The following is a 23,094-nucleotide window of genomic DNA, read 5'->3' on the forward strand; positions in this document are numbered from 1 at the left end:
GGGTCACAACTCACATGTTGCATATGTACTTAAAGTCAAACTTCAACTTGGCATGTAAAATGTAGCTTGTAATGCTATGTACATTCTTCAAATTCCATGTGTATACATCTAAACATCAGGACTTAAACGAGTGACACGCCGTAAGAAATGACACAATCTATGTGAAAAAAAAAATGTTCATCAGGCCGACTTTAAGTCATTGATTTAGCTCGGGAGTAAAATATACTATATGGAAACCTACGGAATATAGCTAATTTGTCAAAGAAGCATCTAATAGCCTAAGTCAACACATATAGTCAATTCATGTGCTAGATTTTTGGCCATTACCAGAATAACGATATTCCGTTTACTCAGTGTTTCATCCTCTTTTCGTTGTGCAGGCATAATAAATTAGGTCCATAAAATATATTCTCTTAGATATGCTGATGCATGATGATAGAAAGTTGGAAAGTAAACTGCTGAGGAAATGAATCATTTGGTTCCATTGGTCACTCGGTTAACATACGCTCTAAATATGTCGTTTTGCTAGTAGTTGTTCACACCAAAACCGATCACTTAACTCGAAGAGAAGTTCTTACATGAAGAGAAGTTTTCTTGTTTGGTAGCCAAGGATGACTTGCCTCATGACATTTCAAGGTGTTGGGAAGTAACACTTTGATTAGTTCATTAGGTAAGTCACTCCTTGGTTACCTGACATGATCTTCGTGCTCATGTTAGGACATTGTTTCTTCTTTATTGGATTTCTAAAAGGATCTTACAGTTGGTTTTAGATTGAAAGATTTTCTAGTATACTACCACATATTTCCATTTATCTTTGTTCTTCTCATATCCTTTCATTTCTCTTATTCTTGTAAATCTCCTAGGCATCCATGCATGTAGCTTTTTGTTTCTTCTAATATGACTCGCTTGGACACAAAATCAGAATATAATATCTAATCATTGCATTAAGTCCAATTTTTACCATATAGGCCTATATTCCTTATTTCTTTAAGCAAGCTCCCTCTGGCTGTCTAGGGGTTGGGCGGGTTCTTGAGTGATGCAGCGGTAAAACGAGAATGAAGATCGATCACGTTGATTCAATCGAATACCGCGATGAACTTCCAAACCCTAAAATTCCCACCCAAAGGTCAGGGAAAATGAAGAGAAAAATTATTTATTATAAAATTCAAGTCTAACTTTTGGAATTACATTACAAGCATATAAAAAGACTTCCAAATACGAAATGGGCCTAAAATGGGTCATGGGCCAAACACAAACCCAAAAACAAAAAGATAAAAAGTGCTGAAAAAAGATAAAAAGGCCCAAAACTTTATTTAGGAGGCGTTTTTGGGCTTCGGACAGGGGCCGGCGGTTTGCCACAATGGGCTCCTCATCCCAAGCTTCGATTTGACTGGTAATAGGCCTGAAACGGAGCTACGTGGGCCAAGTTATGCCCGTTTTCGTGGGCCACCTTTGGAGACACGATCATAGGCCTCCAAATATAACATGGTCTGTTCGTCAATACTTGGGCCTTCATCATTGAGGCCGGGGGATTAGGAGGCGGTTGAAAGAGCTACTATGAGACAGTTATGCCGCAGTCAAAAAGACATTTATGGATATGTACTGAGCCAGCTGCATGCACTTGTATTTGTATGAATGTATTATAATTCATACCAATAGGAAGACATTGAGGACTAGGGTCTCACCTCTCAAGGTAAATTATTTCCAATCCATGAGTGTTAAATGATTCAACTTACCTTAAAAAGGCACGCACCCAGTTTAAAATAATAATCATTCCAAGGGGCATGTGTGTAAGATATCTAAATATCAATGTTAAAATTTAGTTGGCAGGGGTTAACGAGTGGTATACCACTCCTTTTATGGGTTAAGGGGTATTAAATGTAAGGTGGTTAAAATGTTAACGCACTAAAAAATCCTTTACACACACACATACAAAATAATTAAAGAATCAATTTACATTAAATAAAGAGAGGTAAAGGGGGTTAAACAATTTTCTTATGTGTACCCGAGTTTACTTAAGGAGAGAAAGGAAAAGAAAGTGGATGTTTTTCCATTCCTTTCTTTTCTCTCATTTTTCCTTTCTCCCCAACTTTCTTTCCTGTCTATTCTTTTCAATTTGGAAAGAAACCAAACCCCACCGTTTTACTCTTTCTTTTCATTTCCTTTCATTTCCTTTACGCTGCGTTCTCGAGTCTCATTAAAGGGAGGAAAGGAAAAGAATTGAAAGGAAAGAAAAGGGTTGGTGTGTTACCAAGTTTTTTTGAAAGGAAAGAAACATTATTTGTGTTCCCAAGATTCATTAAAGGAAAGAAAGGAAATGAAAGTATGAGAAATAAAGAAGAAAACTAATGAAATCTCTTTCTTTCCAAAATGGAAAGAATCAAAAGGAAAAAAAGGAAAGAGGCAAAGGAGAAGAAATGGAAAATAATAGAAAGGAATGGAAAACTTTCCTTTCTTTTCTCTTGTTTAATAAACTCGGGAATGAAACTCTGGAACACAAATATTCTTCATTCCTTTCCTTTCCCTCCTTAAATGAAACTTGGGAACACAAACATCTCAATCTTTTCATCCATTTTCTTTCCTTTCCTCTGTTAAGTAGAACTCGGGAACACAGTGGGGAGTGAAATAGGGTAAAGTATGTGACTTGATGCCTACTTGAAGTTAAGTATCAACTTCATCCGGTGGATGTTAGATTTTTAAAACAGAGCCTACTCAACTCCAATTTATCACTCTTAATGCCACCAAACATGCACATGCGGGATTCGAATCCTTCCATGTTAGGGGATTAGACTATTATCATCAGGTAAATGTTGTTATTTATTTTAAACATTAATAGGAAAAATGGGTCCTACTATGGACAACCGTCCCCCCCCCACCCACCCACCCACCTTACTTACGCCTCGTATATGGCTATACGGGGCGTATAGAGGGGTGTTTAGTGTCCCTAAAAAATCCCAAAAAATAAACAACTCATGTTTCTTCTTTTTCTTCTCTGCAAAAAATTATTCTGACGTAATGAAACTCTCCCCAATATGTGTATGTGGATGGAAAATTTGATCACTACATATATTTTATTACAAAAGGTTATATATATTATTTTAATATGTCTAACGAACTCTGTGGAGGTTTGGTATTGCAGAAGAGAAAAGTGTTTTTAAAGTTTGAAATTTAACGTGACAACTGATGTAGCGGTTTTTGGATGTCCTTAGTTGTGGATGCTCTATGAGCTTTAGAGAATGTCTTGAAAAGCATAATCATATTCTCCATCCATCTTAAAGTTAATTTGACTTTCAACTTGAATTATACAACACGCCGCACACAACTTGTCATATTGAAGATTTGGTGATTTATCTTGATTCCTATTAAAGTCAAAGCATCTGAGCATGCATATGGACTAGAACATATGCACATCAAATTCCTCAATGTGTTGAACTATTAGCCATGCATCCAAGTTGGTCTGTTGCACTAACTGATGTTCTTTCTATCGTATATATTTGCTTTGAACTCCAATTATACCTAATGTATGCGACTTACGTGTAGGTATATGCATGTGATCAATAGGACTTTGCACCTCTTATCGAACTGAAGTTCGGTATTCATTAAAAATTGTGTTCTGCTGTGTTGGAAATTTAGTTGTGTCGGTTCGATTCATTATGATATCGTCGGTATAGTATCTGCATACGCAATATAAACAGAAAAGAAAAACTTAAAAATAAAGTTGTAATATTATTAAATAGATATCTAAAAATAGTGTGTTATAACCTTGCCAAACGTGTATAATTAGCTTTTATGTTCTTTTTATTTTTGTATTTTTTTTATAAAAAAACTAGCTTTTATCCCCCATTTTACGGGGGTTTTACATTACTAATTTCTAGTATTTATATATATAATTTTGGATTTTAATTTTATTATTGTAATGAAGTTAATAATATACTTAGGGTTTGATAATTAAAGAGTTTTACAAATAAATGAGATGTTATAACCCGGTTTAAAAGCTATCTGCGTTTGATGAGACCCAAGACTCGCTTATTTTTTAGACTTTAAAATTGTTTCTTAATTATAAATAATTTAAAAAAAAATCATATAGTAATTTTTGGTATATGCCTATTTTATAGGATTTTCACATCAAATATTTGGGGAGATTAATTTTTAATTTATTGAAATGTTATAACACGTTTAAGAAACATTTGGGTTTGGTGAGACCCATACCCGTGCATTCGGGTCAAATGCATGAGAAATCTCCATTTACAAATAATACAGTTTGGTGGTTTGAGAGAATTTAGGAATCAGCTAGAGCGCTTTTAAAGTTTTCGTTTATATATATTTAAGATAGATACCATGGATTAAATATTATGATTAGAATGGCCCAAGTTATCAAATTTAATTATTATTTTTATTAAACTAGGTTTTTATTGATTTATTGAAGGATCAAAGTTATTCTATGTTATTATTTTTTTACTTCATTTAACTTTGTGAGGATTTAACCAAACTTTTAAATTTAAAGGACTTAAACTGTTAAATAAGCAAATTAAAAAAAAACACAAAAAATCTTGCTCAAAGAGAAATTTAAACATGTAGTCCAAATTTATAATTTTTTTGGATGTTCCATGGCTAATATTCATGGCAAAAGGAAAACATATAGGAATCCGGTTCATATATTCCAAGGAAACCACGATATGGTTAGTGATATTGACACGCCGATCGGACGATGGTCCCCATCGGTGTTGTGTCTTTCATGATATGTTGATAATGGTCATTGGTGATTTGTCAATAAGGTCTTGATCAATCACACCATGTTTAACACATGTGCATGGATTACATAAAGCCCTACATTAAGATACGCTTAAAGATGCATGGGGCATGTACGTTTCAAATTGAAAGTTAAATCAACTTTGAGATGGGTGAGAAAATTAAATCAAAACGGGCATATGTTTCTGCATAAGCTCTACGTATTCTTTACAATTTTTTGTTTAATAGGACAAAGGTGATAGATACTGTTTTGTTTTTTAAGTAATGATCATTCATTTTTCAAGGGGGTATATGTTCTTTAGAAGTAAAGTTAGATTTACCGTTAAAAAAAAGTTCAGCACATATAATAAAGGAAACCACAATCAAGATGGATATATGTAAGTCATATGTTTATTAATAGATCCATTATTCTCCTTAAAAGTTTTCAATGCAAGTCTATATAGGGTTGAGATTTTTTTACCAAATACCCGTATATGTACTTGTTTGGTACACGTACCCATACCCGCTTATTCGGAACGGGTACCGGTACCAAGATACTAGGTTTCAGTATTCTGTACTTATATTTCGGTACTCCGTCCCGTTTAGAATATGTAGAGGTCCTTATTGGGATGTCCAACACTCAACCTAGGGATGAGATTTCTTTCCCGAATACCCGTATTCGTACACGTTCAATACATGTACTCTAGCCGCCTATTCAGCACCGTTGTCGGTACCTAGATTAGGAGAATTTGTATGTTCGGGTATTATGTTACATGATTACGAATGGATTTGATATTATGGTTTGCTATGATATTATGGTTTATTTGTTTTAGTTTTGGTCGTGGTAAGAGTGCATGTACCAATTTAGCCAATGCAGTACCCATCGTGTACTAGTACGGGTACCCTGACCAATTCAGTTTATTTTTTACTCGTACCGGTAGCGGTTGATACAAAATTTGGTGAAGATTTTTAGGAAAACAAAACAAAACAAACTGGTACCAAAGCGGATATCGTAGCAAAAGTAGTACTCAGGGGAGGCTCGAAGGTTGGGCGAGCCGCACCATCGGCCAGGGCACTTAAGTTTTGGGGGCACAAACTTTTTTATACATGTTACACGTATATGTTATTAAGTGTTAAAAACAAGGTTATTTACGATGATTTATGAGATAATTACATGCTTAGAATAGTTTTTACTTATAATAAACAAGTCGATAAAAGTTTTATCCATGTAAATTAGCGAATAAAAAATTTTCGTTAAGTCCTATGAGCCTTTTTATTTTGGCTCGGCCGAGGTATCTAAATTCTCGGAGACGACCCTGGTAATACTCGTACCATAATATTCGTTACGGTTCTCGGTACCTAGTTTTACTTAATTTTGGTACAGGTACTTTAAATGGGCTTGTTTACAATACTAATTCACTAGTATAATAAAACTTAATCGAGTAGCTAGGCAGTTAGCAACTCAAATCTAGGTCTTAAAAGGTAAGTGTTGACAAGAGGTATTTAGCTAATTAACGAACCATGAGGTTCCAACTTAGCTTAACTATTAACATGCGAAAGAGTAGTAAAGTACTATGCCAAATGATCATAATCGATGTGAAGGAAAAAAAAAGTTAATTGCAATTAAGTAATTGGTCCAACTCACGAGTATAATTTACTAAATGGAAAACTATAGGTCAAGGAGGTATCAAATAGCCCAAGTCAAATCACATGCTAGATTTTTGGCCTTTGACTGAAGATTGAAGAATGGTATTCGGTTTACTCATTGTTTTATCCTATTTTCTTTATGCATGCATATAGAATTAGTTCCACGCTATGCATTCTCTCTTTAATATGCTAACAAGGATAGAAAGTAGGAAAATAAATTGATACGGAATAAGATAATCATGCGGTTCCATAACTTCCATTAGCCACTCATTTAATGGCTATAAATAGGTTGTTTCTGCTGATATGTGCTCACACAAAAACTGATACTTAACTCAAAGAGACGTTCTTACATGAAAAGAAGAGTTCTTGTTTGATAGCCAAGAATGACTTTGTTGGGAAAAACGACCACCTAGCCACGAACGGTAAACAAAAATGCGGAATTAATCTTCGTTTGGCTAAACTTTTTCCCGACCCGAATGAACCAATGAGGATGCAAACAAATAGGGTAATTTAAAAGTAAATAGGACACAATAAATTTTAGCGTGGAAAACCTCTTAACGCGAGAGTAAAAACCACGGGACTACTAGAGTCGCTTCAAATTCACTATCACCAATAATGAGCAATACAAAAGTTCTTCTTTAGATAACACTAGAGGCATACACAAATCATCATATACTTGGTACAAACTAACATCAAGTATATGGAATAAAACAAAGAGTAAGAGGTAACACCAACGAGAAAATACCCGTTCTATAAAACGTCTCTTATCTCTTCACAAAACACCAAAGGAAAGAACACCAAACTTCTTTGTCTTCGTCTCTGTTTTGAACAAAGGAATACACCACAAATTGTTTTAAGTTTTCTTTCTTTTGTTTCGGCAGAATACACACCAAAACCTAAATAATATTTCTCAAATATATATTTAGTGTAATGTCGGCTGGCTGTGTGGATTTCTCTCCAAGAAAAGAAATACCCATATGAAACTAATGGGCCAATGAAGTTCATCACCATAACATGTAACATATGTTGTTGGCTTGTGACGTCAAACCAAAACAAAAGAATATTATTTTCTTTCTTTTCACCTTATTTATATCATTAATAACAATAAATAAACCCATGTAACTAGAGATGAGTTGGGCATTCTCATGGGCAAAAAATACCCCAACAAATCTCTCCCTTTTTGTCTATGAGAAAGAACTCACCACCCCGACGAGCGAGCAACATATCTTCAGCTTCTCCCTTGCCAAAGATTTGGCCAACATATCGGAACAATTATCACCGGTGTGAACTTTATCAAGTTCAAACAACTTGTCCTCAATAGCATCTCTAATCCAATGATACCTTACATCAATATGTTTTGTTCTCTTATGATACATAGAGTTCTTAGCAAGGTGAATAGCACTTTGATTATCACAAAGAACCACGTAGCACTGTTGCATAAAGCTAAGCTATTGCATAAATCTTTTCAACCACAATAATTTTTTGCATGCTTCTGTTGCTGCCATATACTCTGCTTCGGTAGTTGACAAAGCAACACACTTTTGCAGTCTTGACTGCCATGACACGGCTCCCCTGCAAATAACATCAAATATCCAGAAGTGGATTTCATGTTGTCCCTATTTCCTGCCATATCAAAATCCGTGTAACAAACAAGCATCGGCTCCCCATTTCCAAATGTTATACCCAATTTGGAAATACCTCGTAAATATCTAAGGTGCTGTTTGTTTTTCAGAGGTAAAATGTCAGAAGACTGCGAAACCACATCTGCCAACATCTGTAGCAGAAGAGGTGGACCAAAACTCTGCAGTCTGCAACAAGAAGACTGTTTGTTTTTTAAGACTGTTTGTTTTTTAATAACTGCAGACTACCAAAACTATTCTAAATCTAATCTAATCTAATCTCAGAAGACATATAACAAGTTAATGTTTGATATATTAGCTAGCATTCACAGTTCAAGTAACTTCAAAGCAATTATCTTTTCCACAAACTAACGCCTAACATAGCAACAATTATCAAGTAAAATCATGAAAATGTTTATAGCATAAAAATAACAATCAAAACACGTATTCATTTCCACGAGACAAACAAACACACACTCTGGTTCAATAAGCCCTAACAATCACCAAAATCAATCAAAACATGTATTAACCACTATGAGATAGCATAATCTGGTTCAATAAACCCTAAAATCACCAAACTCAATAATAATAGAACCTACACACCAAACATCAATAGTAACAAAAGGTATGAAATTAAACCTGATATTGGGGAATAGAGGACGGCGGGGTTGCAGCGGTGGGGCGGCACTGGAGCAGTAGAGCGGCAGCGGCAGGTTGTGGCGGTGGGGCGGCGGCGCTGGAGCAGTGGAGAGATGGGGTTGCAGCGGTGGGAGAGTTGGGCGGCAGTGGAGCGACGGGTTGATGGTGGGTGAGTTGGGTGGCAGTGGAGAGGATGAGGGGATTAGGGTTTGGTAGTGTCTGATGGAATAATAAAGATGGAAAGAAATTGGTTAGAAGAGGTGAGAAGTAACAATACCAACACTTCTGAGAGAAGAGGGCGCGCAGACGTTTTTTAATGAAACGTCTTCGGAAAAACAAACACACTGCAGAGCCCAACGTCTGCGCGCCCTCTTCTCAGTGCAGACAAAAGAGGTGGAGAAGTGCTTTTGAGGAAAAACAAACAGCACCTAAGTATCCACTTAACTGCTTCCCAATGCTTCTTACCCGGATTTGACAAGAACCAACTAACAACACCTACTGCATGGGCAATATCAGGCCGTGTACATACCATTGCATACATCAAGCTTCCAACCGCTGATGCATATGGAATACCATCCATCTCTTTAATCTCTTTCTCAGAAGTAAGGCAATCTTTTTCAATTAACTTAAAGTTAGGAGTAAGAGGTGTACTAACCACATTAACTTTAGACATCTTGAATCTGCTAAGCACCTTTTCAATGTATTGCTCTTGTAACATGTGCAACTTCTTTGAAGCTTTATCTCTAGTAATCCGAATGCCAAGAATATTCTTAGCTGGCCCCAAGTCTTTCATAGAAAACGACTTGCTTAATTCTTTCTTCAGCTGGACAATTTTTTCCGCATTCTTGCCAACAATCAACATATCATCAACATAAAGCAATAAAATGATGAAATCATCATCACCAAACCTCTTAAAGAAAACACAATGGTCAGACGCAGTCTTTCGGTAGCCTTGCTTCCCCATAACTGACTCAAATTTCTTGTACCACTGTCTCGGTGCTTGCTTCAACCCATAAAGGCTTTTATGAAGTTTACAAACATAATTTTCTTTACCTTTAACCTGAAAACCTTCAAGTTGCTCCATATAGATTTCTTTATCCAGATCACCATGAAGGAATGTTGTCTTGACATCCATTTGCTCAACCTCAAGATCAAGACTAGCAGCTAAACCAAGGATCACCCTGATGGAACTCATCTTCACAACTGGAAAAAAAATCTCATCAAAATCAATACCCTCTCTTTGACTGAACCCTTTGACCACCAATCTCGCCTTGTACCTAGGCCGTGAGGTATGTTCTTCAGTCTTCAATTTGTAGACCCACTTGTTCTTCAAAGCTCTTTTGCCCTTAGGCAACTTCACCAACTCAAAGGTATTGTTCTCATACAAGGAATTCATCTCATCTTGCATGGCTTCAAACCACTCTCTTTTATGCTTATATTCCATGGCCTCTTTATAATACTCGGGCTCTCCCCCATCAGTGAGTAAGACATACTCACCAGCCGAATAACGAGTAGAAGGTTGACGATCTCTCGTAGACCGCCTGAGTGGAACAAATGCAGGCATATCTACTATTAACTCGAGATGAATATCCTCATCCAAATCCACCTGCTCTTGATTATCAACATTATCAGTACCATGTTGTTCGTCATTTTGAATATCATCTTCGTGTTGTGGCTCATATTGCTGAGTAGGAATAGGATCCAAATCAAAGAGATCATCAATATACTGAGGAACTACCTGTGTCTTTTCAATATCTTTCAAACTCTCATCTTCCACAAACACAACATCAAGACTTCTAACAAGCTTCTTTGAAACCGGATCATATAGCCTGTATTCAAACTCATCTTGCCCATAACCAAGGAATACACACTGTCTAGACTTCACATCAAGCTTTGATCTTTCATCTTGGGGAATATGCACAAATGGTTTGCATTCAAAGACCCGCAAATGGCTATACGAAACATCTTTGCCACTCCAACCCCTGTCTGGAACATCATTATGCAAAGGAATACAAGGAGTAAGATTAATAACATGTACCGTTGTAAGTAAAGCTTCTCCCCAAAAGGAATTAGGCAACCCTACATGTGAAAGCAAACACTTAAACCTTTCAACCAATGTTCGGTTCATCCGTTCTGCTAAACCATTCAACCGTGTTGTCTTAGGAGATGGCCTTTGGTGTCGAATACCCTTCTCTCTACAATAAGCATTAAAAGGACCAATGTATTCACCTCCATTATCTGTACGAACACACTTGAGCTTCTTCCCAGTCTGTCTCTCAACTAGGGCATGAAACTTCTTAAACACATCAAATACTTGATCTTTAGACTTTAATGTATAAACCCATACCTTCCTCGAATGATCGTCTATAAACGTGACAAAATATAAGCAGCCCCCAAGTGTTGTAGTCTTCATAGGACCACATAGGTCTGAATGCACCAAGTCAAGTATACTTTCTTTTCTATGAGGCAGATGACTATGAAAAGAAACTCTCTTTTGCTTACCATTCATACAATGAGAACACTTCTTCAAATGAACATCTTTCACGCCGGACAAAGCATCTTTCTTCAATAAAATAGACATCCCCTTTTCACTCATATGAGCAAGTCTCTTATGCCACATATCAGTCGCATCAGAATTCGTCAATGAATTAACCGAGTCTCTGGAAATCTTTGGATGTGCCATGTACAACTTTGAAGTTCTTTCACCTCTTGCCACGATCAACGAACCACGAGTGAGTTTCAAAATTCCACCACCAAAGGTACTGTGGAAACCATCATCATCTAATGTGCCCGCGGAGATCAAATTAAGTCTAATATCCGGAACTTGTTTCACATTGTGTAAAACCAAATCCATCCCAGTATCAAACTTCAAACAAACATCCCCAACACCAACGATCTTTGATAGCCCATTATTACTCATCTTGACATTCCCAAAATCACCAGGAGTATAAGACGAATAAAAATCCCTTTGTGATGTCACATGACAAGTAGCACCACTGTCAACAACCCAACTCGAATCATCACGTGCAATGTTCACCCTATCATAATCACAACAAATATAAAACTCTTCGGTGGCAGTGTTAGTTTCAGAAGTACCTTCATCACCGTCATCTTTCTTGTAGTTGTTCTTTTTATTGTTGTAATTAGCCTTCTTGTTCTCCTTTTTCAGTTGCCTTCAATATTTTATTGTGTGCCCTTTTCTACCACAATGATGACACTCATATTCTTCAAACTTCCCTTTGGACTTACTGCGGTGCTTTGCTTTATTACTCGGACCTCTGCTATGGCTTCTCCCTCTACTTTCGGTAACTAAGGCATTTGACTGTGAAGAGGAACCTTGTGATTTTCTTCTCATCTCTTCATTTATAATATTACCTTTAGCCAATTCCATAGTAATAATACCGTTAGCTGCGGAGTTGGACAACGATGTCCTAAAAGTCTCCCAAGAATCCGGTAAAGTACCAAGAAGCCATAAACCTTGTATCTCGTCTTCAAACTTAATACCCATACCTGCAAGCTGATTAATAACACCCTGAAAAACATTCAAATGATCAGTAATAGAAGTTCCATCACGGTATTTCAAGTTTATCAACTGTTTAATCAAGAACAACTTATTGTTCCCAGTCTTCCGAGCGTACAACTCTTCAAGCTTGGTCCATAGAGTACGAGCATGACTATCCCCGCTAATATGGTTCAAAACATTATCATCCACCCATTGCCGAATATACCCGCAAACCTTACGATGCAAAATATTCCATTCTTCATCAGTTTTATCTTCAGGTTTATCGGTACTAAAGACAGGCAAATAATAATCCTTCACATAAAGAATGTCTTCCATCTTGCCTTTCCAAACATGATAATTAGAACCATTCAAACTTACCATCCTACTCATATTAGCTTCCATCGTTAAAACAAGTCTTAACCCAAGAACAAGAGCCGAAGCTCTGATACCACTCTGTTGGGAAAAACGACCACCTAGCCACGAACGGTAAACAAAAATGCGGAATTAATCTTCGTTTGGCTAAACTTTTTCCCGACCCGAATGAACCAATGAGGATGCAAACAAATAGGGTAATTTAAAAGTAAATAGGACACAATAAATTTTAGCGTGGAAAACCTCTCAACGGGAGAGTAAAAACCACGGGACTACTAGAGTCGCTTCAAATTCACTATCACCAATAATGAGCAATACAAAAGTTCTTCTTTAGATAAAACTAGAGGCATACACAAATCATCATATACTTGGTACAAACTAACATCAAGTATATGGAATAAAACAAAGAGTAAGAGGTAACACCAACGAGAAAATACCCGTTCTATAAAACGTCTCTTATCTCTTCACAAAACACCAAAGGAAAGAACACCAAACTTCTTTGTCTTCGTCTCTGTTTTGAACAAAGGAATACACCACAAATTGTTTTAAGTTTTCTTTCTTTTGTTTCGGTAGAATACACACCAAAACCTAAATAATATTTCTCATGTATATTTAGTGTAATGTCGGCTGGCTGTGTGGATTTCTCTCCAAGAAAAGAAATACCCATATGAAACTAATGGGCCAATGAAGTCCATCACCATAACATGTAACATATGTTGTTGGCTTGTGACGTCAAACCAAAACAAAAGAATATTATTTTCTTTCTTTTCACCTTATTTATAAAATTAATAACAATAAATAAACCCATGTAACTAGAGATGAGTTGGGCATTCTCATGGGCAAAAAATACCTCAAAGGACTTGCCTCATGAAATTCAAGGTGTTGAAAAGTAATACCTTGAATGGTTCATCAAGCAAGTCACTCCTTGAGTGCCTGACATTATCTTCATGCTCTTAAGTTCTTGAAGGATCATAAAAACATTGTGCTTTTAGGTTGAACATCTTCTTAGTGTGTAGTTGTGTACACAAGTTATATGATATTTACCACGTATTTCCGGTTTATCTTTGTTCTTCTCGTTTCTTTTTCTTAATTCGCTTTTTATGTTTTTTGTAAACCACCTAGGCGACTATGCATATACTAGTCAAGTGTTCGCGCGATGCAGCGGAAAACAACACTTAAATTTTGTTAGTGAGACAAGCCTAGTAGAGCCAAGTCTAGCTCGAGCTCGGAATTAAAGTTGAAATCTTAAATTCGAGTTCGTGTTGATTATTTTGATATTTATATTATTTGAGTATTTTTAATCATATTTTTGTAAAACATATAAGAAGAAAACAAAAATGTTAAAGTTAATTAATATTTTTTATAAACATGAGGGGTTAAAGTTGTAAGTATTCCTTAAATTAACAAAAATTAGAGTAAAGTTGAGATAATATTGTAATTAGTTTTTAGCTATAAAGCCCTTAAAATCTACTCTCTTTCTAATTTTGCCATTGAGTTGTGCATTATATAGTACTATAGATGGATAAAGGGTTGGATATGTAATTATATGAGAATGTCCATTTGTTTTGAAAAAAAAAAGTAGATTGAAACATCAACAAAAATAAGCCCGTTTAAATGAATATGTTCGGATTTCTTTAATAATATTTTTGTAAAACATTAAGAAGAAAACCAGTTGAGTAATAGTGGTAAATATAAGAGGTTAAAATTGTAACTATTTCTTAAATTAAAAAAATTTGAGTAAAATTGAGGTAAAATAGTTATAATTATTTATAAAGAAATCAAATGAATATATGTTATGCATTACGAGTTCTAGTACTTTTAAAATCTACCGTCTTAATTTGTTCGTCAGTTATATATTATATGTAGTATAAATATCTTTTCTGGGTAATTAACTACATGTTATACCACATATTCAGACTAAAAAATCTAATCAATGCATTATTAGATCAATTATCATGTATGGGTGTCATTATGTTTCCTACTTTACAGTGTCACATCAGCGCCACATCATACCCCATCTCACCCCACTATACAATGGAAATGGTTACCAATTCACCATTTCACTCCCTTTCTAATAAAATAATAATATATATAACTAAAATTAATTTAATATAATTAACATTTAATATACTAAACTAATATCACATAAAAATACTAATTGATAAAAAAACAATGATTTAAAACTAATATATATAAACCGAAGTTCGTTTTTTATACTATTCAGCCCAATTAATTGATAAATAAAGATAAGTAAAAATACAAAATAGGCCACTATTCAGCCAATATGAGACCTCATTATATTTTTCGTCTCTTCACTACCACTCTTAACAAGTACCAAATACCAACTCTATATATCCAGCCGAAACAAAGACAAGATCTGGTTACAATCTCATATTTAACCTAACACATTTTTCAACCACCACATGCATCTTCTTCTTCTCTCTCTATGATTTGAGCGTGTTTTAGTCGGTGAAATTTCACCAATTTCTTCACCGATGGGAGGCACCAACAAAGGAGGGATGGTATTTGCCGGCGGCATCGCCCGCCACCTCAGCTTTTAAACGGAAAAACGGTTCCATACCACATTGCCTAATAACTACATGTAATTATGAAGACTTGACACTTCTATGAAAGCATGGTCCTACCATTTAATTATTTAAATCTTTTTTACGTACAATCCATCCTGAAGATTTGATCATCACCATATTTTTTTGATTTCTCGACCTAAACCAGAAGACATAGACAACAAGTCAACAACACAATAATATTAGTAAGGTTAAGTGAGTTTATATATTAAATATCATAATCACTTTTAAATGGAATAGCTATTGGCAAGTCCCAACACCCAGTTACTTGGTTTATATTTATATGCGTTGCTTTTATATATATATATATATATATATATATATATATTTTAAACATATCAATTTTCTTTATTTAGACGTGTCAAAAATTGGGTTCCAATATGTAGAAACAAAGATATTACATCAATATAGCAGGTAGGCGGGCAACAAACTGCGCCGCCACCCCTTTCTGAATTGCAAACCCTAACCTGCTAAAGACATACCCCTGCCCCTTTGGAGTCGACACATTGCTATGCACAACCTGTTGGACCCTGGTTAGAAAACGGATAGCTTCCGGTGCCAAGGAGCCAAATGTATCAAAAGCCAGAGGGACAAAAACATGTTGGTTCTCTTCGCAGGCTTTAGCATGTTTCTCCACCTTCTTCGTTTCAGCCCTTTTCATTGCTTGCCCTGCTACAAACCCATTATCTCTCAAACCAGCTAAGGGAGATACCCCTGTGAGGTCAACACAAGCGTGTTTTCCCCCGGCCCAACCAAAGACGAGCAAATCTGCCGGTCGTAGAGTGGATCTCCCTTCCGTGGGGTCTGTAAGGAAGTTTACGGGGGCTTCCTTTTTAGCTGATATTCCAGCTCGCCTTAAGATGTCCCAAAGAACGTCCCGCACCCAATCATGTCGGTATTTGAACCCAGGCATCTCCTTGCAATGAACCGCATGCTCTCCGAATTTATCCAGGCAGGCCTTACGGCAGATCGGACATGTTTCGTCTCCTGGGTACATTGGGACCATCAAACGGTACTTAAGAATGGCCCTATACTCGACCGCAGACATGCTTTGGCCCAAGCCATCAATCGGGATAACTGTTAGAAAATCTTGGGCATGAGGACCTTGTAAGCATTCAAAAACCGCCTTCTGTCGGGGGGACAATCCAAAAACTTCTCCCAGGCTCTGAGCGATTTTTCCAAAAGGGGCATTCGCCAAAGTTTTTTGAGGCTTTGGTGGGGCGGTGTCGATATTAGAGAAACCGCCAATGTCAAAGTCTGGGAGAGCGCCATTTAGGCGTTCCAGGGCCTGCACGTAGTTTGGGTCCAGGTCGACAACTCCGCTATTCCTTAAGATGTGATTCTGTAGTTTCCAAGACTGAGCCCTCGACGCTACAAAAGCGTAAACCCCAACATCATGAGCCGAAAGAAGGCCTAAACCCCCTAAGCGCATCGGTAAAGATGCAAGTCGCCACTGAAGATCACCAAAGAACGGGCCTCCACATACAACTATGTCTTCGATGGCTTCTCGTAGCCCCTTATCAAAACAGGATACCGCATCATCCATCATATGGGGGTGGCATGTTCGTAACCCAAAAAGCAACTTAGCAACCCCCATGCAAGACCTAAGCAGGAGGAGTTCGCTCTGGGGATCCCTAAGGCAAGGTAAGAGTTTCATAAGATCAACCGCACGAGATGCTCTCCGCCTCGCCAACTCCTTAATAAAGTAGGGATCTCGACTAACAGCCCCTCCAAGGAGCTTTACCCCTCTCTCTGGTCTACCAATCCCACTAGGGAAGAACCCATCTTTGACTTTCACCCCATTACACGCTGGCCAAAAAACCTCGGTTTTCTTAATATTAAGTTGCAGCCCCAATGATGGCCCTTCCGAGTTGATAAGGTCTAGGGCTTTAGCGACTTCGTTGGCACCACCAATAATAGTCTCACCAATAAAGTAGCGACTTTTATATTTATATTTTAAATTTATCATCCTCGGTTTTCTTGATGTTTTCATCCTATTAAGTTTACCTCACCGTTGAAACATTTATTATATAATTTGTTTCAAGTTACTTTTCATGACCGAATAGCGTCTTCTATTTGTCCGTGTTTCTTTTACGTGTTTTATTTTCATGACTGAATAAGCCGTTTACGGGTAATGTTGTGTTCACCTGGAGCCATGGCTACAACTCTACAGGCTCCGATCTTAAAATGGAACCCGCGGCGGCAAGTCATCGTGTCTCCGCTCTCAATACGGTGACAAGTGCTCAAGAGGTGGGAAAACGTCAAATGAAAACAAGAGAACTGCCGACTTTCAGTTCTTATAATTATAGTGAAAGTCATCAAATAAAAAAGGTGGTTTGCCCAGTGGTTAAGGGGGAAGACTTAAGATCTTCTGCACATAAGTGCGCGTGGGTTCGAACCCCACAGCCACCATTTTAATTATTTTATTTTTTAATATTTTTTTCTATATTTATACGTTGTTTAAAGAAAAGTTACTAAATAAATGATTTTAAAAACGATTGGGAACGGGAAGTAATGTGGGTTTGGGTTATAATAAATGATTTAAAAATATGTATTAAAATAAACTTACCCGTATTATTTTTATTATGGAAGAGGTCAAAATCGTGATTGTGGTTATAGTCGTGGATGATGCTAACTCATTTGAAAAAAATTTAAGTTAGTAAGTCTTAGCGTGTAAACAAGTTGAGCCGATTGTGTGCTACTCATGATCGGTTTACTAAAAGCTTGAATCAAGTTGAGATTAAACGAGTTGGAGCATCAATTTAACTTGATTTAATAAACGAGTTCGCGCCCATGTTTCACTCATACTTTTATACTTGTTAATATAATATATATATAGGGGTGTGTTATTGTACAATAATCAGTTATCATACATTAGGTACGCGAACGTCGATTTATTTTTTATGCGGTGGCATAATCGTAAATAACCTAAATCTAATTCTACGATCTAATTCATCAATTGATTCATCAGACGTCCAGCCATATCAATATAATTCAATCGTCGATCCATAACAAACTAATCTACATATTGACATCAAACTAAATTGAGTTATCTAAACCTAAAAAATGTTCGTTACCTGCGAATAAACTTCAAACACAATGGATTAATTTTTTTGCAATTAAACAAACGATTGTTGTTTGTTCTTTAATTTTTCGCCTAATCATACAAATTTGAGCCTTCAATTTTACAGTTGCAACTTATTTTGGATGTTAAACAAAAACTGAAGACACTGTACATTTAAACGTTCTGATAAAAAACGAACACCTTTAAACGTTCAAGTTTAGAAGTTCTGTACCAAAACTTTAGAAGTTCTAACAAAAAGGTTTATAAGTTCTAACAAAAACATCAAATGATTATGGAATTGCATAAATAGCGCACTCAATCAAGCTCTGATTATGATTCAAAATATTATGTTTAAACATTCTGAAACAAAACTGAAGACCTTAAACGTTCTGGCCAAAAAAGAACATCTTTAAACGTTCTAATATGTTCACAGATGTTCTGGGTGTTCAAAAAAAATGAACATCTTTAAACATTCTAATACGTTCTAAGAAGTTCAGGTTGTTTAAAAAAGTTTAGAAGTTCTGATAAAGTTTAGAAGTTCTGGGTGTTTAAAATGGTTTAGAAGTTCTGATAAAAAGTTTAGAAGTTCTAAGAAGTTCTGGGTGTTCAGAACTTCTAAAACTAACATAAAAAAAATTAAACACATGTAAACATGAAATTGAACACTTAAATCACTTCATATAATCTCATAATCATCAAACGAATCGACCGTTAATTTGATCATTGATTCGATCATATGAACAAAATATGGAACGTTTGCAACTGGGTTTTTGCAAAACTCAAAATTAATCAATTGAAACTTCAAATTGATGATTAATTGGACCAATTTCAAAGTTTAATTGATCAATTAGTGCAACAATTTCAATTTCAATTGGTCAATTTTATCAACTGACCTGTGAAAAAGGCGTGACGAGGAAGACGGTGTTCACGACGGTACCTCGACGGTCGCGGAGGTGGATGCAATCATTGGACGGTGACGGTGAGGGTGAACGTGTACAAAATCGATGGAGCAGTTGATTAGAGTTGATGGGAGCAGAGGATTAAAGCACTGGAGCAGGAGAAGGTCGCGTGTTTTTTGAAATCGATGGTGTACAAACTCGCGTACATATTGTATGATAAGGGATTATTATATTTGATCCTTTATCTATATATATATGTGTGTGTGTGTGTTAGTTTATATATATTTGTTTATAACTATAAATTTACAAGAAAAAAACATTTATTAATGCGTAAAATGGAGCTCCGGGATTGAAAGTTACCCACGAGACAAGCTTAGGCTTAGATGTGTTCGGACTAGGCCCGGTTGTTTAAACTAGTAAATTTTTTTAAAGTAACTCATTTTTATTTATTATACTTGAAATTAATAACATAAATATTTTCCTTTACATATGCAAACGAGCAACAAGGTAGGTATGCCACTAGCCCCTTTTTTTGCTCCATTTCCTCATACGCAAGGAAACCAAAAGTATTAAACGCAAGTTGTACGAACACGTGTTAATTGTCAATACATGTATTCTCTTATTTGATCACTTTGCATAAAACAACTTTTAAAGCAACTTGGCCCACCGTGAAAATACTACTCAGAAAAGGTCCACAAGAGGGAAAACCTCTTAAATCCACACACTCGTGTTTCCCTCATCAGTGGCGAATCTTGAACATCTAGTATGGATGGGCCGAATGTCACAAGACCCAAATTTGTTTCCTACTTATAACTTTCGGGTCGGCAATTTGCTTTGGGTCGGGTCAAACATTAATTCCAAACACTAACCTACCAAATTGAAAGAAATACAAAATTATGAAACGCGAATTGCTGAACCTGCCCTCTGTTTTTTTATGTTCACTGTTTTGATTAATCAATTTCACTCCCACACGAGTCAGTTCCTAACCTTGGGATACAACATATTACAACAGTGCCCAATCAATCGATTAATTGATTTCACACCCAAACGATTTCACCAATTCACCTGCTTGCTTCTCAGCTTCTGACTTTTGTGCCGAACCTCGTAAATTTTTTAAAGTAATTCATTTTGATTTATTATATATGAAATTAATAACATAAATATTTTCCTTTACATCAAAATAGAAGGCAAACGAGCGACAAGGTAGGTATGTCACTAGCCCCTTTTGTTTGCATAACTCATTAAAATCAAGTAAGTAGTCATACGCAAGGAAACTAAAAATATCGAAATACAGGTCATACGCTTAGGCTTAGATGCGTTCGGACTAGGCCCTGGTTGTTTACACTATTAAATTTTCATTTTGATTTATTATATATGAAATTAATAACATAAATATTTTCCTTTACATCAAAATAGAAGGCAAACGAGCGACAAGGAAGGTATGCCACTAGCCCGTTTTTCTTTGCATAACCCGTTAAACTCGAGTAAGCAGTCATACGCAAGGAAACCAAAAGTATCAAATGCAAGTTGTACGAACACGTGTTGGTTGTCAATGTGTGTTTTCTCATGTTTGGTCACTTTGCATAAAACAACTTTTAAAACAACTTGACCTACCGAGAAAACACTATTTACCAAGTCCACAAGAGAGGAAACCTCTCTTAAATCCATACACGTGTATTTCCCTTGTATCCATTCAAAATAACAGTTGTCTTGAGTATAACCAAAATGACTGACCCGTTATATAACTTAGGTATATATGTAAAGAAGAACAAGGCCGGCCCAATAGAGATGGTCGAAGAAGTAAGGGCTTAGGGCCCAAAACAACAGAGGACTCATTTTCTTAGAAGTGTTAAATGCTAACTACCAAAGGCGTGATTCTTAAAAGTGTATATACCAAACTACCAAAGTCTAAAGGTGTGATCATTTAACTTTTATTCAAGATTTATTTTTTCAACCCATGGAAAGCCCAATAATTAATTTATTTCACTTCCAAGTTCCAAATGAAATATGAAAAGCCCATTTGAGTAAAAATAAAAATCAAGATCGTTTAAATTTTAAATCAATTGTGCAATGTATAATTTTTGAACAAATGAGCAATAGAAGGTGAAGATTTAGAATAAGTGAATCTAGTAATGTTAATATACGTGTTATTAAATGCGGATTAGTTTACTTTGACCACTTTTTAAAATCTTCTTTTTGTTGTTCACGTCATCGTTTTTTATAACTTAATTTCATTATCTTCACTTAAAGTTCTTCTCAATTCAAAGCATAATAAAACACATTGATGTAGCATTTATAGACCATATAAAAAGTGCATAGTTAAGCAATCAAACTACATTATTAAGATGTATTAAAATCAAATCGATCAACTACAAAACGAAAAAAGGGGGGGGGGGGGGGGGGGAAGGGCCCCATATTTTTAACAAGGGAAGGGCCCCGAATTTTTAACTTCGCTTTGAGCTTTTAAAATGGGTGAGCCGCCGCTGAAAAAGATACCTAACTGGAAAATGGTGTAGGAGCTCCTTAAAATGATACCTAACTCCAAAATGGTTGAGACCCATACTCGAACAATATTTCAATATCCGGGTAAAGTATGCACGGTTGGTTTCTGGTTTGCTCAATCCGGTTTATATGGTTTGAAATTTGTTTGGTTGTAACGGAATATCGAATCGAATTTAGGTAGTTCAAATTCGAACCAAATCCGATTGCAATTCCGTTTTCGATTTCAATATATATATATATATATGCAAAAAAAGATAATAATAATAATAATTTATGTTCATGTTTATGTCTTGAGACCGTATCAACAAGTTCAAACAACACATTTCTTTAACATAGTCTAAAACCATAACAAAAGCATATAAATGTAGTTATTCTGCTGGAAGTTGGTGATCGATATTACTAGCGAATCTAGTGGTGTTAAAGATCAGCAAAGATTACTTGCAAGTATAGCCTTATGAAGTTCTAGAGTTCTTTTTAAAGAACACATATTGATTGTTCTTATATTATTATCAAGGTATTTTGTCTCGATATCAAAGAATTGTAACAATCAATATGTCATATTGTCATATATCTAGCCAGTGCATTTTGAGTCGATGTTAGTCGATATCTTTCTTCCTTCTTGTCAATCATAACAATATTCGGCTGTACAAACATGTATCAAGCATCCGCTATATTACGCATATCATAAAATTGACAATTTAATTTTGTTTGTTCGAAAAGACTATATATATATTTACTACATACTTCTATAACTATACTAATTCATATTTATTTAAAAAAAAGGTTACTCAAACACAGTATACAATATCTAATTATAAAACATATGATCTAAAATAATGTTCATTTTCTATTTAGCATGAAAATATACAAATAAGAAACGGGACACGTTCAAAAGTGATATATATATATATATATATAAAATAGGCGGGTAAAGTAATACCTCACCTACATTACTCCCGCCAAAATAATAGTCGGTTAAGTTGGTGCACTTCCTTCCTTTGTAGCTCAAAAACCGTACGTGTTCGTTTTGGACAAAAACTTTAAGATATAAAAGACACTGTTGTTAGTAACGGTAGCATCAATCCGAGTTGACTCAGGAATGTTTGGAGGGAATCGTAGGAATATTTTTCCTAACTTCCTATAACTTAATTGAACAAACTTATTTATTTTTGTAACTTGAATTAATAATTTATCCACCTAAAATATTAATTGTGATTAATTAAAAAAATAAAAAATCTATATACCTTTTTTATACATATTCGGTAAAACTTCTTGCACAAAAAAATAAATATCATAAGTTTGGTTTGTTTTTTTATCTAAAGTTGTGTGAGATATAGCAAATACTTCGTTACGAATTTGAACATTTAAACTACAAAGCAAGTGACTCTACACAAAACCACACCACGAGTCTCATTTGAGGTAAATCAATGTCAAATGGTTGTCGAATTCAAGATGATAGGATATATGTAACATGGAACGTTAACCAAAGTCAATTGTCAACTCCTCAAGCCAATCGTGATAGAAAGGATTTTTGAAT

The 23,094-nt window shown here is 35.7% G+C and overlaps 1 non-coding gene across 1 annotated transcript; it reads left to right on the forward strand.

Moving 5' to 3' along the window:
• Positions 1-17,422: 17,422 nt before the first annotated feature.
• On the forward strand, positions 17,423-17,504 carry TRNAL-UAA (transfer RNA leucine (anticodon UAA)). Its single transcript has one exon. It is a non-coding gene; the product is annotated as a tRNA-Leu (tRNA).
• The last annotated feature ends 5,590 nt before the right edge of the window (positions 17,505-23,094 follow it).

Source organism: Bidens hawaiensis, unplaced genomic scaffold (assembly GCF_021521415.1).
Source record: "Bidens hawaiensis isolate Kalapana, Puna unplaced genomic scaffold, B.hawaiensis_p1.1 tig00022929_1, whole genome shotgun sequence".
Taxonomy (NCBI): Eukaryota; Viridiplantae; Streptophyta; class Magnoliopsida; order Asterales; family Asteraceae; genus Bidens; species Bidens hawaiensis.